This window comes from Sturnira hondurensis, unplaced genomic scaffold, assembly GCF_014824575.4.
Source record: "Sturnira hondurensis isolate 20B ecotype Veracruz unplaced genomic scaffold, ASM1482457v3 Scaffold0010128, whole genome shotgun sequence".
Taxonomy (NCBI): Eukaryota; Metazoa; Chordata; class Mammalia; order Chiroptera; family Phyllostomidae; genus Sturnira; species Sturnira hondurensis.
In genome coordinates, this window is record NW_028082759.1 from 9,670,949 (window position 1) to 9,687,233 (window position 16,285).

Consider the following 16,285-nt stretch of genomic DNA (forward strand, 5'->3'; position numbering starts at 1 on the left):
ATCTGCAGAAGAGAAATTCCGAGTAAAGGGATTTAGGGCCATTTTCAAGAACCCCTGCAAACCGAGGCCTGTTGGGGGACAGAACTTCAGGCCTGTCTCCTTCTCCTTAAACTGTGTTGTTTGTGAAGGTGTGATCACAGTATGTCTGCACCTCACCCCTCCTCCACTTTTCTCCCAGGGGTTGCTCCTCCCCTCCCTTTCTTACCATGGCGGTTGTGGGGTTCTCTGTCCCCCACCCTCTTTTACTTATCCCAAAGGCAAAGGGAATTCAAGAGCTGAGAATAAAACCAGGATAATTCTAAGTCTGGCAGAGAACTGAAAACAAATAACTAATTAAAAACTCCCAGGGTAGAGTCAAACATGAAAATTGAATAAGACCTCAAAATAAACATTGTTTCTTTGTCATTTCATTGCATAGCTTTTGATCCTTTCGTAACAAAATTGTCATTCAGGACTTCTTTCCAAATTGCAATTTGCCATTGCATCATCCTTAGGTCATGGTGTACATTTTCAATGGCCTATTTGTTTGGAGGTCCCCCCCCCTTTTCTCATTGCCAAATTCTGGGAACAATGAATTGCTTCAACGGGAAATGCCATACTATCTTTGCAGAAAGATCGTGTGTGCGATTGTGTTTCTCTTTGCTTTCGCTGGTTTGATGGTGTGTTATAGAAGAAAGCATTTTTAAAATACAAACTCTTTAGCTTAGGATAAAGGAAAATAAAATCCAGATGTGCTCTTTTTCTCACGGGGCATTTACTGTTCACAGTTGGCACCTAACTGCATTAAATCAACGAAACAAAATCATCTAAAATATGGCTGCATGCATTTGGGCAGCATGGAGATGGTTTTCTCCAAACTTCTTAGAAAAACTAGGTTCTTGCATATTTTAAGATTTTGCCTCCCTATAACACTACCCCTAAGAAAGGTAGCTTTTTATCCCTCCAACTCTGGGGAACACGGTGCGTGTCTCAACTCCTTTCCTCAGTTCCCTTGGTCCAGTAGTAAACGATCACTCGGGTACAAGTGGCCAAAGGAAGACTCATCTAGAGTAGCATCCTGGTCTTAAACTCTGTGGCTTGTTGGAGCTGCCTCACTGGGAAGACAAGCACTTCTGGTCAACAGGTGTCATTTTAGCGGAAGCCTAGGATAACAGACACCAACACCTGCCTTCCCTCGTCCACCTTCCCTTGCTCTGCCTCAGTTCCGAAACTGCCATTTCAAATCTGCTCATTCTGTCACTGTGGTAGTTAACTGGGTGTGTCCACTTGACTGGGCCCCAGGGTGCCCAGACATTTAATCAAACACTATTCTTCAGAGTGGGAATCAGGGAGGCTGGGGACCAGGCTACTCTCCTGTTTCTGCAATAACATTTTTGGATGGCAATGACATTCTCATTGGTGGGATAAAGCAGACCGCCCTCCGTAGTTTGGCTGAGCCTCATCCAGTGCACTGGAGGACTACACAAAGATGCGCCTTCTCCCGGGCAGGAGAAAACTCACCAGCAGACTGCCTTTGTGCTTCATCTGCAACTTCGGCTCTTCCTGCCTGATACCTTCTGAACTAGAACATGGGCTCCCCCTGGGCCTCCGGCCTGCTGCCCCATCCTGCAGATTGAACTTGCCGACCTCCATAACTGTGTGAGCCCGTTCTTTACAGTCAACCAACCAACCAATACCTCGTTGGTCCTGTTTCTCTGGAGAAAAATGACTAATACACTCATTCTTCGAACAAATATTTCTTTAACGTGGACTACATGACAAGGACTAAACTAAGTGCCAGGATAGAGAGTTAAAATTACAGTCCATACCCTTGAAGATTTAGGAGTTTGGTAATTATGTGGACAACGAATAGTCACTCCCGAGAGGGAGCTGGCCCCATAAAGAGAGAATGTGCACATGCATTTCATTTAGCAGTCCGAGGCTCCCCTGGGCTTAGTCATGATTAAAGCCTGACCAAGTTTGCTTAAGCACTTGGTTTTTCCAGTCTCGCTTTGTCTGTTTTTTTCCAGTGGATGGAGGTTTCCAGTGAAATACATATTTCCACTCCCTAATCATGGCATCTGCAGAGGACACAGCCCCTCTATTGGCTTGCGGTCCATGGAGCAACCCTGCTTCCCCTTTTGTGTGGGTCTTAGACATGATTTGCCACCATGGAGTGCTGCCCGATATTCAGTCATCGAGGAAATTTGTTGGATCCGCCCTGCGGTGGTCAGCTCGTGAGAACCNCCTGACCAAGTTTGCTTAAGCACTTGGTTTTTCCAGTCTCGCTTTGTCTGTTTTTTCCAGTGGATGGAGGTTTCCAGTGAAATACATATTTCCACTCCCTAATCATGGCATCTGCAGAGGACACAGCCCCTCTATTGGCTTGCGGTCCATGGAGCAACCCTGCTTCCCCTTTTGTGTGGATCTTAGACATGATTTGCCACCATGGAGTGCTGCCCGATATTCAGTCATCGAGGAAATTTGTTGGACCCGCCCTGCAGTGGTCAGCTCGTGAGAACCAGCTGACACATGGAAAACGTCCCCATACACTGGCCTTGTCCGAGAGCCTGCTTTGACCGTCAACCATTCACTCACTAGGGAGCTCTGGTGGAACTTACATGGGGCACAGACTATTCCAGAGAGTCCGCTGGGCCTCACATTGTGGGCAGAATACATGGGAAACAGCAAGGGCTTTCAAGTCGGGCACGTCTCAGTCAGCCTCCTGCTCCTGCTTCTTAGTAGCTAGTGAGCTGGGAGAATTTATTCAACCTCTCTGAGCTTTGGTTTTCTCAGCTCTAAAAAGGAGGACAACAGGATTGAGCACAGGCCTGCGAACCAGAGGATCGCGGTTCAATTCCCAGTCAGGGCACATGCCTGGGTTGCAGACCAGTTCCCTGCAGGCCAACTCCCAGCAGGGGATGCACAAAAAGCAACCATACATTGATGTTTCTCTCCCTCCCTTCTTCCCCTCTAAAGGTAAATAAATAAAAAAAATATTTTTAAAAAAAGGAGGACAACAAGGCCTCGCCCTGAGGGTCCCGTTAGGACTGAATGGGCCACTCAGGTAAGGTAACAATGCCAGACCCTCTGCCTACCACACGTGAGCCATCACCGAAGGTTGCTTTTGAACATGGAGAGTTGGTGTATCTTTGATCCATCTCGGTGCTTGTGAAAACATAGGGGTTGGCCATAAACATTTGCTTGCAAAGTGTTTCTGTTCATTTCAAAATTCTGTATTGAGCTTTTAGAACAAAGGACCTAGTTTAGTTCAAAGTACAACAAAATCTTTGTTACTCAGAATACTAGAGAATGGGCCATAAATGGCCAGAGAATCTGGCCAGTAAAGAGTTAATTCACGTTGGCAAGAGGTTATGCCTGGTCCCCACTCTCCCTCCTTTGGAAACATAAATGTGAATGAAAGAACATAAAATGGGAGGACTTGTGGTTTGTAAGGCAGAAAGCTAGCCTTCAACCGCCACCCCCCTGCCTCCTCATCCACTCTTAAAAAAAAAAAGCCTGGAAAACAATAATCTTCTAAAAATTCTAATACAAGACTGATGTGTTTTTGTTTGGGGACACTAATGAGCTCAGCGATTTTTACTGGATTATTTAAGATGCTTGTTCCTGGAACCTTGGCAAGGGAGTGTCAGATGACACAGATTACTCAGCTCAGTGATTATGTTTAACAAAGATAAAGTAAGGCAAAGAGGGAAGAGGAGAGTGGGGAGAAAATGTTCACTCAGAAGGGTCATAAAAAAGACATTTCAGAGCCACAGCGTGAACACTGCAAGTGACTCATATTCCAAAAATTGCACTAAACTGTTCTGGAAAGTTGTAACACGGAAATACAACAATGGAAACATATTATTCATCGCCAAACCCAAAGCATAATAAAGTTGTAACTTTCACTTAAAATAGCAAAAAGTAAAAGGTTGTTGGGACATGTCCAGGAAGAATAATATGCTAGTGGAAATTAGGTGATCCTATACTACATTTAATAACAGGTTTTGAGTATTGAATTCTTACCAAGTTCATTTGTCACTGAAGTAACTGGAAGTCACAGCTTATTACATCATTAAACTTGGAGCCACTATTAGCTGTCCAGAAAGGCTGGAGCCCAGTGTGATTCTGACCATTGACCACACAGCTTATTGAAAAAGTGCATTTAGATTCTCACTAACTTGTTCAAGTATTAAAGTTTGAATTACAGACCCTTCCCCCCACCAAAAGAGAGAGAGAAACATCCAAGCAGAGATTGTAAAAATTCAGTGAGCTTTTTATATGAGCGGTACAAGAAAGCTTTCCTTTCCTAACGATTCCACAGTGGCTCCATGCTGTCCTGGGAGCAAGTTCTAGGCCATCCCGATATTGAAGTTGGGCGGAGCCTCATCTCAGTCTTTGTCTTGCTAACAACATTCATCACAGGTTAACTGAGCAGCGTGAACCCCACCAGACCCTCTACCTCCGTCAATTCTCTATACTCCTTAAAACAAGGCAACGGTTGTCCCCAGGCACAGATGAGGAAGCAGAGACTCTGCGTGTTAAGTGAATGCTTGCACACCTTCGGGATACGAATTTCAATCATCTGACTCCGTCCGGAGAGGAGGTCCGTCTCCTTTGTCCCCTTCCACCCTCAAAGCGGAGTTGCCAGATCCATGCTTCAGAGCCGCTGCTTACGCTGTTGGCCTTTAGTTCAATAGCACCTCCACCTTCTCTGCTTACCCTTCCAGTCCTAGACTGTTCCTCAAAGCCCTGGGGCCTCCATGGAGGACCCTGTTTGTACCGCAAACACCAGCGTCCCCCTTCCAGCCTGGACACAGGACAGACCATGCGTCGCTCATTCCAGCATCTGATTAGTCAGACTGGCACTCCACCTAACCCTTCCTTTGTTGGGGGAAGGGGGGGTCGTGTGTGAATCTTTCTTCTACACATGACAGCAAAAACTGGTCTTTTAAATTGTCAGATACTTCCTTCTTTACGCTTCATGGGAGACACCGTAACTATTTAGTAGGTTTAATTTAAAATGTCTTGCATTTTTGTCACCCACTGTATATAACAACACGTTAGAAAGATAACTTCCTTTTTGGTTTGGTGATGAGAACAATCTACTTTAACATAAAATAAAATTTCCAATAGAATTGCTGGGTTTTTAAAAATTATGGTTCACAGTATTGCATAATTGTGCTTTACTAAATTATTTTTTTAAAGATTTTATTTGTTTTTAAAGAGAGGAGAAAGGAGGGAGAGAGGGAGAAAAACATCAATGTGTGGTTGCCTCTCATGCGCCCTCTACTGGAGGCCTGTCCTGCAACCCAGGCATGTGCCCTGACTCGGAATTGAACCAGTGACCCTTTGGTTCACCGGCCAACACTCAATCCACCGAGCTACACCAGGCAGGGCCGCTTTACTAATAATATTCTTGTTAATCTCATACAACAAGAATCTTTGATCATATAGGACAAAGATGAACGGAACAGTCATGAATATACAGCTGCATTTTAGCCAACAGCATTAGATTTATCCTTAATTTTTCTGCCATCACCATGAAGAAGTCCCAAAGAATGGATTAGAGTTTTACCATCTATCTCTGCCCCTGGACACACTTATGTAGATGTTCTCTTAAGATTAAATTTGCCAAAAAGAGCCAACAGGGAGGTTGTGGAGTGCTGAGACAACTGGATACGCTACCGTAAGGAAATATATAAGCCCTGGAAGACAGCCCATTGGCGAGGATTCACCACAGGCAACCCTGTTATTATGAAGCCAGAAATGGGCAGAAGTTGATGTTCCAGGCATGATCAATGGGGCAAGGCAATTGGTATAGTTAACCTCAGCTGGGCTATGGCAGGAAGAAAGAGAGACAGCAGGTAAGGCTGATTCCAGAGGATGCTCTGAAGGTTGGTCCCATGAGTACCAGGAGGATGGAGAGGGAAGGATTCTCAAATTCAGCCATTTGGGGGGCCATAGCCTAGTAGTTTGAAGTGAGTCAGACCCTCAGACAGGCCTTGAAGCAGCCCACCTTACATCCTGGTCCTCCAAAGCTGGCCCCCAGCTGGTGACTCAGTCTGCTGGGGTAGAATGTGTTGCTCTAGGGTCCAGTGAAAGAACCAACCCCTGTTTTCGTGCGGTTGTTGGGACAGAGAAGACTATGGCAGGGAAAGTGTCTCTGCCTAGCCTACTGAGGACTTGGCAGCTCCCCATTCGAGCTGGTGGGGCTTCTGCCTCTCCAAGAAACACATTTCCAAGTTTTGGCAACCAGAAACCCAACCAGATACCTGAATCCTATTTCCTTCCCCTTTCCCTGAGCTGTTTCCACATTCTAACTTCAAAACTCTCCTTTCCGTCTCATTGATGGGAGAATGATTGGATCACAGGTGCTGCTTTTTCCACTCGGGAAAACGGAGGGGCTGGCAAAAGGATTGCAGACAGCATGGCCATGGCTTTGGCAGGTTTTTCATCACCGTGGAGGGGAGCCTGGCACCTGTTCGCTTGCTCTGGTTTTGCTTGCTTACCCGGAGCCAATGGGAAGTGAACCAGCTCTGCTGTGGAATGCTGACTGCATTTATGGACGCGCCACCTTGCTTACCAAAGCCGCATGGAACCAACCTGGCTTCTGCTCACTGCTCTGAGGCGAGCACTCACCTCCTCTGTGTGCGTCCCTGCCACCTTACATGCACGGGTCTCCGTGTCCGCCTGGAAGGCTCTCCGTGCCTCATTACAGACCCGCTGGGAAGAGGGAGGCACCACCCTGGTCTTAGCTCCACAGTGAGGGGAGCAGTCAGAGAGAGAGGTGGGTGCTTAGCCTCCCTGGGACTTGTGCCCAGCATCCAAACAGAATATCAGCAGCCCTGACCCAGATGGGAGAGGTGGGGGCGTGGAAACCCAGCCATCACATTTTTAGGTCTCTTGAATTTTTTCTAGCTCTGGCAAAAAAGCTCTTAATTGTGGAAAGTGGGTGGAATGCCTCCCCTTTGCTCATGGGGACTTACTATCTTCCATTGCTCCTGTAGCTTAGGGAAGGCTAGAGGGAGATTTAAGAGACGTGGGAACTTTTGAAATCACACTTCAACTTCAGTGCTTCTTTCATGCATGTACAGTCCAGCGTCCCCCTCTTCCCAAATCCAAGAGACACCAGAAAGCGGCTTTCAGGACAGTTCTGAGGCATCCCATAGAAGGGATCGGGCCTCCCAATCCCCACTCACTCCATATTCACCACACCAGCAGAGAGTTCTGAATGGTCCACGTGGGGAGAGGGCTGCAGTGGGTGCCTCCTAGTCAGGGGCCTGTGGTCAGTACCCTGATCCCCAGGGGCCAGCCTCCTTAACTTGGAGTCAAGAGAAGATTAGGGAACTAAAGAGTGTTTCTCATCCAGATAATCCAGAGAGATCTATCTCTGGCTGAGTGCATACTCTTTCTGGCTGAGTATGCACTCAGCCAGAAAGATATGTGCCTTCAGAAAGAATGAGGCAAAGAAATGTTTCTTTAAGTTAAAAACAAAGCATAAAAAACAAAGTGAAACAAAGCACAAAACTCAAGCAAGAAGAGGCATGGGCACTGGGGAGAACAGCTAGCCCAGTCCTGCCCCTCCCCCGGAGAGAAGGGGTAGTTTTGTGGGTGCTGAGGGGCCTGGGGGCCGCTCTGCAGGTGTGTTTTGTTTGGCAAACACAAGATATTTTTTAATGCTTTACTCCTAATTAGTTGCCAACCTTTAACGATCTGGAGATTTCATAATAAGAAATTTTTAAAAAACAGATTTCCAGGATCCCTTGACCAAGCAGAGGACCAAGCAAAGCAGGCTGACATCCAGGTGTGAGTCACAGCTGCCCTCGTGGGGCTCGTGTGCACTCTGCAGGCTTCTGCAGCCGTGGACTTGGCTTCTCGGGTACGACCAGTATTTCTCTATGAAATGTTTCACTGGGAGCTGCGACAAAATATCTTCACCTGTGCTCCGACACATTAGGTTTAAGAATGGCTAAGGCCAGACCATAAAGGGTGGATGATAAATTAGTCTCCTGCTGAAGCTCCTCATGGTTCATGTCACTCCTTCACCATTTTTGGAGTTCTTTATTACATCCTGTCAGAACCTGGTTTTCTCCTATTCCTTCTCCTCAGCACCTCACAGAGACAGCCTCAGGAGTTCTCTCTTTCTTTCTCTCTTTTCTTTCTTTCTTTCTCTTTCTCTCTTTCTTTTTCTCTCTTTTTCTTTCTTTATCTCTCTCTCTCTTTCTTTCTTTTTTAGCATCTCTTCTTCCTGTTTCATTAAGTTATTTTGGTCCCTCCATTCTGAACCCCACCCCCAGTTTCTCCACATTCTTTTAAAAGTACAATGGACAAAATTTTCTAGAGTATTAGAAACAATACTCTAACCACTAGAGTAGAATTCAGGAGAGATATTTCTTTCTTGTTCTTTAATGTTATACGTAATATCTCAGAATCACATTAATTTATTTTCACAATGCCTTTCCCCCCCTTTTTAAACCTAATCATCACCTGGTTTTAATTAATGAGGAACTTATTTGTAAAAACCTTGGAAACCACATTCCAGGATGGAAAACCCAGATTTAGGGCAAAATTAAGACACCAAATATGAAGCCTCACTTTCCAGTTCGATGGTTTGTAAAGAGAATGGGGTCATAGGCACATCATCATAATTTTCGTTCTTTACCTTATAAGTTAAGTCAAGATCAATAGGTTAGCCTGTTTTGGGGCAATTGCAAAGTTAATTTAGTAAGGTTTTTTTTTGAGGGTTGTTATTTAAAATTTTCACATTTTTGCAGGGTTTTTTTTTTATTTCTTTCCTACTTGCACTCATTAGGCCAATCCTCAACTGTCAAGTTACAAGAGAAATGCTGCTTGATGGAAGATGGAATTAGAAAACCAGCACAAATCTTAGCCTCACTTTATAAGATAGCATCACTTCATTATACCCATTTCACAGATCACAAAACGGAGGCCTGGAAAGCTTAAAGGGCTGGCCCACAGTTGACTGGCAACACACCCACCATCACCTGGGTCCCGGTTCTGGCCTGCCCCTTGGGGAAGATGAAGCCTTCTGTGGCCATCAGCCCCCTGACTCTGGGTGTTAGGCAATCAAGAAACTGAACCCCAGAGTCGGCAGGAGCCAGGCTGTAGATCTGGCGTGAGCAGAGACCACGCCTTGGTGTCACACACTGAGGCCTGAACCAGATAGACATGGAAATGCACGCGAAACACTGAACATGACATTCTGGAGCCAACTGACGCCGCTAAACCCTCCTTGGAAGCCCTGGGAAAAAGCCAAGGTTTGCTGACAAACACATCAGCCACGGAGAGACCCTTGCACGACGCGAGCTCGGTAAAGCTGAAAATCTTTTTCGCAAATAAAATGCGCGTATAAAAACGAAATTGAACTTCAAGCTCTCCTCTAGCAATGGATAGAAAAGAACCACACCCCTTCACACTCATGCTTTGGGAAGAACTTGAGGTCTTTTACTGTGTGCCTGGTCTCCATAAAAATGTCTGCCCTGTTAGGGGCAGAAATCCAGAAGGAATTAGGCTCTGAAATCCTGAAGGAACTCAGACGGGCGTGTCGCCCTCGCGCAACCACGCCCCGGTCCCTGCATGATGGGCCGCAGCACACAAAGGTCTCCCCGGGCGGGGCAACGCGGACCTAATCTCAATATTTCGATTCAACCATAAAAATGCAGCTTCTGCCTTTCTCAAAAAGGACCCGGAGGGGTTGGGGCGGGGCAGGGCTACCCCGGCTGCCTAGGCCCGAGGTTCTTTGTTCGTCTGTCCCCAAAGCACAGGACCGGATCCGGAGCGGTGCGCTAGAGACCGGGCGTTCACACCCGCTCCTGCAGCAGCCCGGGTTGGGGCCTCCGCCTTTGCGTTCTGGCCGCGGGGCTGCCGGCAGAGCCGAGCCAGATACTCACGTTTCTGATTGTTTCCTGGAGGTGCGCGCACTCCCCGCGCTGCCACTGCTAATGAACAAGAAGGAAAAGTGCTCTAGAGCCGCCTTTCAGGCGGCTAGGAACGACCAGCTGGCGGTCAGCTGAAAGCCCCTCATTCTCTGCAAGCTCACTCAAAACGCTGCCCGGGGCCGCCAACGCAGCTGCCAGGTTTAATAACGGTGCCAGACAGCCCCTCCTCCCCAAAGAGACACAAAGATGACAGGGCCCGGGACGAAGGTCCCCACGTTCAGGCACAGTCACCCAACCCCAGCCCGGCGATGCCGCAGCTGCAGTGACTTTGAAGGGACCGAGTGGGCAAGGTTTAAATGCCAGCATTGACCTAGGAATTTTCCAGAAACCTCGGTTGTTTCCTATTCGCTCCGAGCATACATCTGATACTCTTCCCAACGGTATTTATGAAACAAAACAAGAGGCGGGTGCGTTTCCAGTTAACCTGACCCACCTGCGTCTCAGATGGAAAGGGGATCGGTTTAAAGGAACGCCGCCGACCTCAGTGCTATTTTTGCTCCACTGCTGGGCAGTGGTGGGATATCCTGGCAGCGTGCAAAGCGCAGGAAGCCCCTGGAACTGTGCTTGTCTCTCGTTTGAGTGGTGCCCACCGACGCTCCCGCCTCTCCAGGGAGCTCTGGCCAACAGAACCCTATTGTCTGTCAGCGGGCGGGGGGCGCCTGGCGGCGGGGGTGCTCCTTGGCAGCTCCGCCTGGACCTTCTCCAAAGTCAGGACAGCGACTGGATTTTATCAAGCCGGAAGGAATGAGTGACTCTGGTTTGCAAGTGAAAGTGCTTTATAAAAAAAATACTGTACGTACAACCGAGGCCGGGCCCACGGCAGCCTGGCGGCCACGCCCCACAGCCTCCCCGGGGCCCCTCCCCACCCCAGGGGCCGCAGCACCTGCCTCTGCAGGGAGTGGTTTCCGTGGAAACTCTGGTGAGCAGCGCTCGCTTCCCAAAACGCTGTTACCCTGACGACTGCGACCTAGCGTTAGGCGGTCCAGCGAAGGATGTCAGTGGATTCTTGTTGAAAATCACAGATTCAAAGAGATCAATTCATGAGTGTGGTAAGAGAGGAAGAGCAGGGCAGTGATATTTGGGAACGGAGGCGGAGCCGCACAAGGCTGTCAGTGGGTGCGGTTAAGTGGACACAACAGACCCGCGGGGACTGCGTGGCGCTCACCTCCCTCCACCCAAGAGAATTTCCCTACGGTTTTAGAATAAACTCCATCGTTACTTTCAGCATATGCACTTTCTCCTATTCTGTTTAAGTTACTATCTAAACGTCATTTTGCACAGACTGGGGACTTGCTAGCTCCTGGCAGAAGTGAGGATAGGCCCGTGAAGACGAGGGAAGAGAAGGGGAGGCCTGGGGAACGGTGTTTGCAGATGATGTCGCGCAGGGAACCGTCCTGAACGCAGCCTTGGCCCTCGGGCTGTGATGCCCACGTGGCTACCACATTAAACATCATTTCAGGGGAAGGTGTGGGTGGGGAATAAGGAAGACTGGGTGAGACTGTCCACATACGTTAAAAATTTAAATGTTCATATGCTATCTTCTTACTTCGGGTGTGGGCATGTTAAACTCATCAAACCACAAGTAGGTACTAAAACGTAAAATGAAACAATGAGCTTCGTGCAAGGCACACAGGATCGTATGCACACATGCCCGTATTGGTTTCCATATTGGTTTCTCTTACTATGAATTGTATATTTCATATTCAACTTATTAAAAGTTAAAAATCAGTGGCCTGTTTGAATTAAGATTTTACTGTCTACATGATAAGATGATGATAGTTAATCTCTGGGTGGAGACTTTCCTTGCTGGTTGTCAGCGGGGGGGCACCTCTCATTTCCCAAAGGCCGGCCACGTCCTCCTCAGGGCCGGGCCCCCTTCTTCAAGCCATAAAGACACACTGGGTCCGCCTATGCTTCACATCTCCTTGAATGTCTTTGTTTTTCTCCTACTGCCTTGTAAAGGGCTCACATGGTTCGCTTAGGCTCTTTGCCACTATGGTAACAAGCAGGGGGTGACGTGGCTTCATGCAGTCCAAGGGGAGGGAGTGCACCAGGGTGAGATTCCCCGGGGTCATTCTCAGAACTCTGCTTACCACACCATATGGCTCGGTCCATCCCCCCCTTGTCCCAGAGAAATGAAAATACATGTCTGTGCAGAGACTGACGGGTAACTTTACACTTCGTACGTAACAGCTAGACAGCAGAAAGAACTCCAGGGCTCATCGACCGGTGAATTAGTAACACAGCGCGGGTGCTTGCGTTCGGGGGAGTAGTTCTTGTCAACGCAAAGGAACGGATGCCTGACATGCTCACAAACATGCAGAAATCTTAAAAGCATGGTGCTAAGTGAAAGAATTCAAATACCATTGGTTTGAAACCCCCAGAGAATTCCAGGCGAAATCTGAAACTGGAGCCCGTACACAGAGGGCAAAGAGAGGTGGCGGGCTTCACGAGCAAGAGAACTTATTCAGGAGGCTTGTCTTGGGACAGCCACGAGATAAAATCTCTGCACCTGTCCACCAGAATCTTAAATGTTTATATACAGGCCTTAACTGGCTTCAGTCATGTATACCACCCAGATGGTCTCAACAACACATGACTGTCTCCAGTCTTCGTCCTTGCCGCAGATTCCAGCTGGGGAGGGAAACAGGCATGCATTCCAGGGGCGGGTGGGGGTGAGGAGCCTCCTACAGACTGGGTCTAGCTCCTGGGTCACCTAGTGGTCACTTCCTCTAGAGGACCTCCTCCATCAAACACAAAGGACTGCATGCTGTAAGATTGAACTCATAGGAAATTCTAGAACATGCAAAACTATCTTAACAGGAAGTAGATTGGTGGTTGCCAGGGATGGTAATGAGTGAGGCGCAGGGATGGACAGTAAAAAGGCACAAGGTGGCCTGGTGGGACAACAGAAATGTGCTGCATCATGGCTGTGGTCGTGGTCACGTGATTTCTAGATGTTTGTCAACATTCACGGACTGGCACAATGAAAATCAATGGATTTCATCACACATAAATTGTACCTCCACAGAACTGACAAAAAAGATTATGATCTTTATAATTTACCCAGCATTTTAAGGGGTTCTATATTGTAAGCTTCTCTACATAGTTAATTTATAAAATCTAGATTATCTAAGACTTTCTCAACAGGGTCTGCATGTGCCTGTGTTTTTAATTTGTAGCCCTGACCTGATGTGGAATTGCATAGTCACCCGGTTATTGTCTGTCTTCTCTGTGCTCAACCATAAGCCCCATGTGGATGGGGTGGGGCGGTGTCTGTGCCCATCACAGTACCCAGTGCCTGTTCCGTGTGGGCCTCCGGTAAGTGTCTGCTGAATGAATGAACCAGCCCCTCCCTCAGAGCAGTTGAAACACTGGAAAATCTAAGTGCACATCCTCACTCCAGCTGATCTCTGGTTGCCTTCAATTCCATCACTAAATCCTTTCCTAGACTATAATTGAAAGTTGGAGTGAGGAACCTTTCACTTAGCCCCATTGCATCAGAGCAACCGCTTATCCTGACTGCCCTCACCTGGGCTGGAAGCCCAGGGCCCACTGCGAGTGTCCCCAGAGGACTCACGGGGGAGGGATGCAGCAGCCGCAGGCAGCCGCAGGCAGAGCCGCAGGCAGAGTCCTCAAGCTGCTCTGGCTGGCCCCGCCGGTTTCCCGCATTTCTAGTACCCCTTTGTCCCTGCAGATGAGGCAACTTATCTTACTTCAAGGCTTGAATTCAAGGTTTTCCTTGTAAGGCACACATGAAATGTATACATATATTTGTATTAGTCAGAGGACACTGTCATTTGGGATCAGGAGAGACATTAACAGAAGCCAAAGAATGCAGAGAGCCCTTTGGGCTGGAGGGACAGCCCCTTCTTCAGAAGGCACCAGGGCCAGGAAGGCACCAGACCGTTCTCTGTTTAAGGAACTAATTAAGCCCTCTGTTCTTCTGACCTTGGCCTTCGGTTGCTAACCTACCTGTCAGTGACACACCGACCTTGACACACCCCTTCCAGGTCAGAACTAAGGTGCAAAAGTGCCCAGTGCTAAAATGCTTTCTGATTATTGTGACTTTTCAACAGGAAAAATCATGTGGCAGATTCGCATTTCTCTTGCCTTTGTTCCCAGTATCCAAATCTGTAAGCACAAATTATGGGAATTTAGTGGTCCCTCTTAAAAATGTGATGCAGTGCACGTTGGTTATTTGCTACCCCGGCATCTGCCTATTCCCCCTCCTGGCAACAGGACCTCAAATTTCCAGGAGAAATTTGGCTTGGATGGGATTGAACCTGCCCCCAGTCCCAAGAGTGGGCTTTGGTGGGCTTAAACCAGCCGGCACAGCCACATGTGTCTCTGTCACCTGGATGCTCGCAGATGGGCACTAACCCAATCAGAGCCTCCAAGCCAAGAGAAGGTATTTGCTGGGGCTTGGGGAAATGAGCCTTCTTTTTCTTGCAGTAGTTCTGGGAGAAGAGACCATTCTTTTCAGCCTGGAAGGTGTGAGATGAGAATGTCGATTTCGGAGCTGCTACAACCATTCTTCCATTAGTGGGGATCTCAGACCTGCCTTTGGGGCCACCTTTGGGAGGCTGAGGGTGAAGTCATTGCCATACAAGGCACTAAGGAGAGGAGGGAAGACTGGCCCTAGGCAGCATCTTTTGAGCTGCTAGATCGAACCTCACCTGAAATCTGTACCTCGAGATTTTTAGTTACCATTGAATCAATAAACTCTCTTGATCTTACAAGAAATCTTGGTTTCAGCTCTCTGTTATTTGCAGAAAAAAAGTGGCATTTATTTTAAAAGATCATCAGATTAAAACTAGAGTGTCATTTAGACATCTTCTTTAAGTTCTATTTTACCTGCTTTTTCATAGAACTTTTAGAAAAGTTTCACAACTGGTTTTTCAAACTTTCAGATTTCTAACATCCGGACCCCAAGTTGACTGCTGCTCAACATCCCGACACTTGGTAATTCCCACCAACCTGCTCTTCGCCAGGCTTGTCTCCTGTTATTCAACGTAGGATTTGTGGGCAAATCCTTAAAGCGAAAGTCCCAGAAGGCCCAGGAGGAAAACAGGCAGAGTTGGGACCCAAATCTGCGCCTACAGCCGAAGTCCTAGTTCTTAAGCTGTTCTCCAGTTTTTCTCAGGTTGAGCCTGCCACCACAGCTGACATCACTCCGAGCCCTTTCTCTAAGCAACAGCCATGCATCATCACCACCTTTCCTGGACGCAGCTGAGATCACGAAGCTCTTTCTTGGCTGTTGGGGAACCATCCTGTTCAGCGAAATATCCCCATTCTGTGGCCTCTACTTGCATTCACTGGTTTGTAAAATTCAGCAACTGTCTCAAAACAGACAGACTACTGTAGATGTTATTCTGTGTGATAGATAACATCCCCGAAGAGTGAGGAGAGAATCAGTTGTTGAATATGCTAATAACAGCTAACATTTCCCGAGTGCTTTCCTGTACCAAGCCCTGGGCTAATTCTTTTTCCACACTTTATCTCAAGCAACCATCTCAGCAGTTTGAAGCAGCAGGCTCAGGGCACCAATGAGGATGCTGGGCACAAAGTGATTAGCTCACCCAGATCCCAGATCCCAGCGGATGTAAACGGCAAAGCCAGGCCGGAGCTCAGGTGGCTGGGTACCCATGGCCTGTGTGCTCTTTCTTATCGGAAATGTGCAAGGGGACCTGCTGGAAAACGTTTGTGGCAAATCCTTTCAGGGAGAAGACAAAGATTCAGTTCTGGAGATAGTATTTGTACCATGATTCTTACCATTCTGTATGTTCAGATTTTGATTTATCAGATTTCAAGTGTAACACACTTTCTTATCGTTCACCCAAGACAGTCTGCAGTACATTTAACATTTCAGGGGCAAAGCAACCATCACAGTACGGTGATCTTTAGGACGTGGAAGGGGTGCGGTGTGTATCGATGACGCTCTGCAGAAATGAGAAAGGAGTGTTTCTGCTACCAAGGCTTTTGTTTAAAAGAAAAAAAGAAGCATTTCGCTCTCTGAGTTATGAAAGCATCTGTCATTTTTAGATAAGGCCCAGCCACCAACCAGAACCCGCAGGCCAGGGCGGGAGGGCATCCTTACCCAGATAAGGGCTGCACAGGACAATAGCAGGAAATGAAATAAAACCCAGGAGGCAGTTCGAAGGGAGACAGTAAAGATGCTGATGCTAATGAGATTGTTCGAGCTTTATCCCTTTCAACCAACGGCAGCCCCCTTGTCTCCCAAGAACACCGGCTCCCATGATCCTTGTGGTTGGTGCTTCTTGGCCAGAACCGGACTGTGGGTCATTCCAGAGCTGGAGCCTGTGAGCTGGGGAGCACCT

At 47.7% G+C, this 16,285-nt stretch overlaps 1 protein-coding gene across 2 annotated transcripts in view; it reads right to left on the reverse strand.

Annotated features, from left to right (window-relative positions):
• The window catches only part of TRIM2 (tripartite motif containing 2), a 119,175-nt gene extending 108,993 nt beyond the window's left edge, over window positions 1-10,182 (reverse strand). For both annotated transcript variants that reach the window (XM_037058370.1, XM_037058371.1), the window contains exon 1: window positions 9,897-10,182. The gene's annotated coding sequence lies outside the window, so the exon portion shown is untranslated. The remainder of the gene's footprint in view (window positions 1-9,896) is intronic.
• Window positions 10,183-16,285: the final 6,103 nt, after the last annotated feature.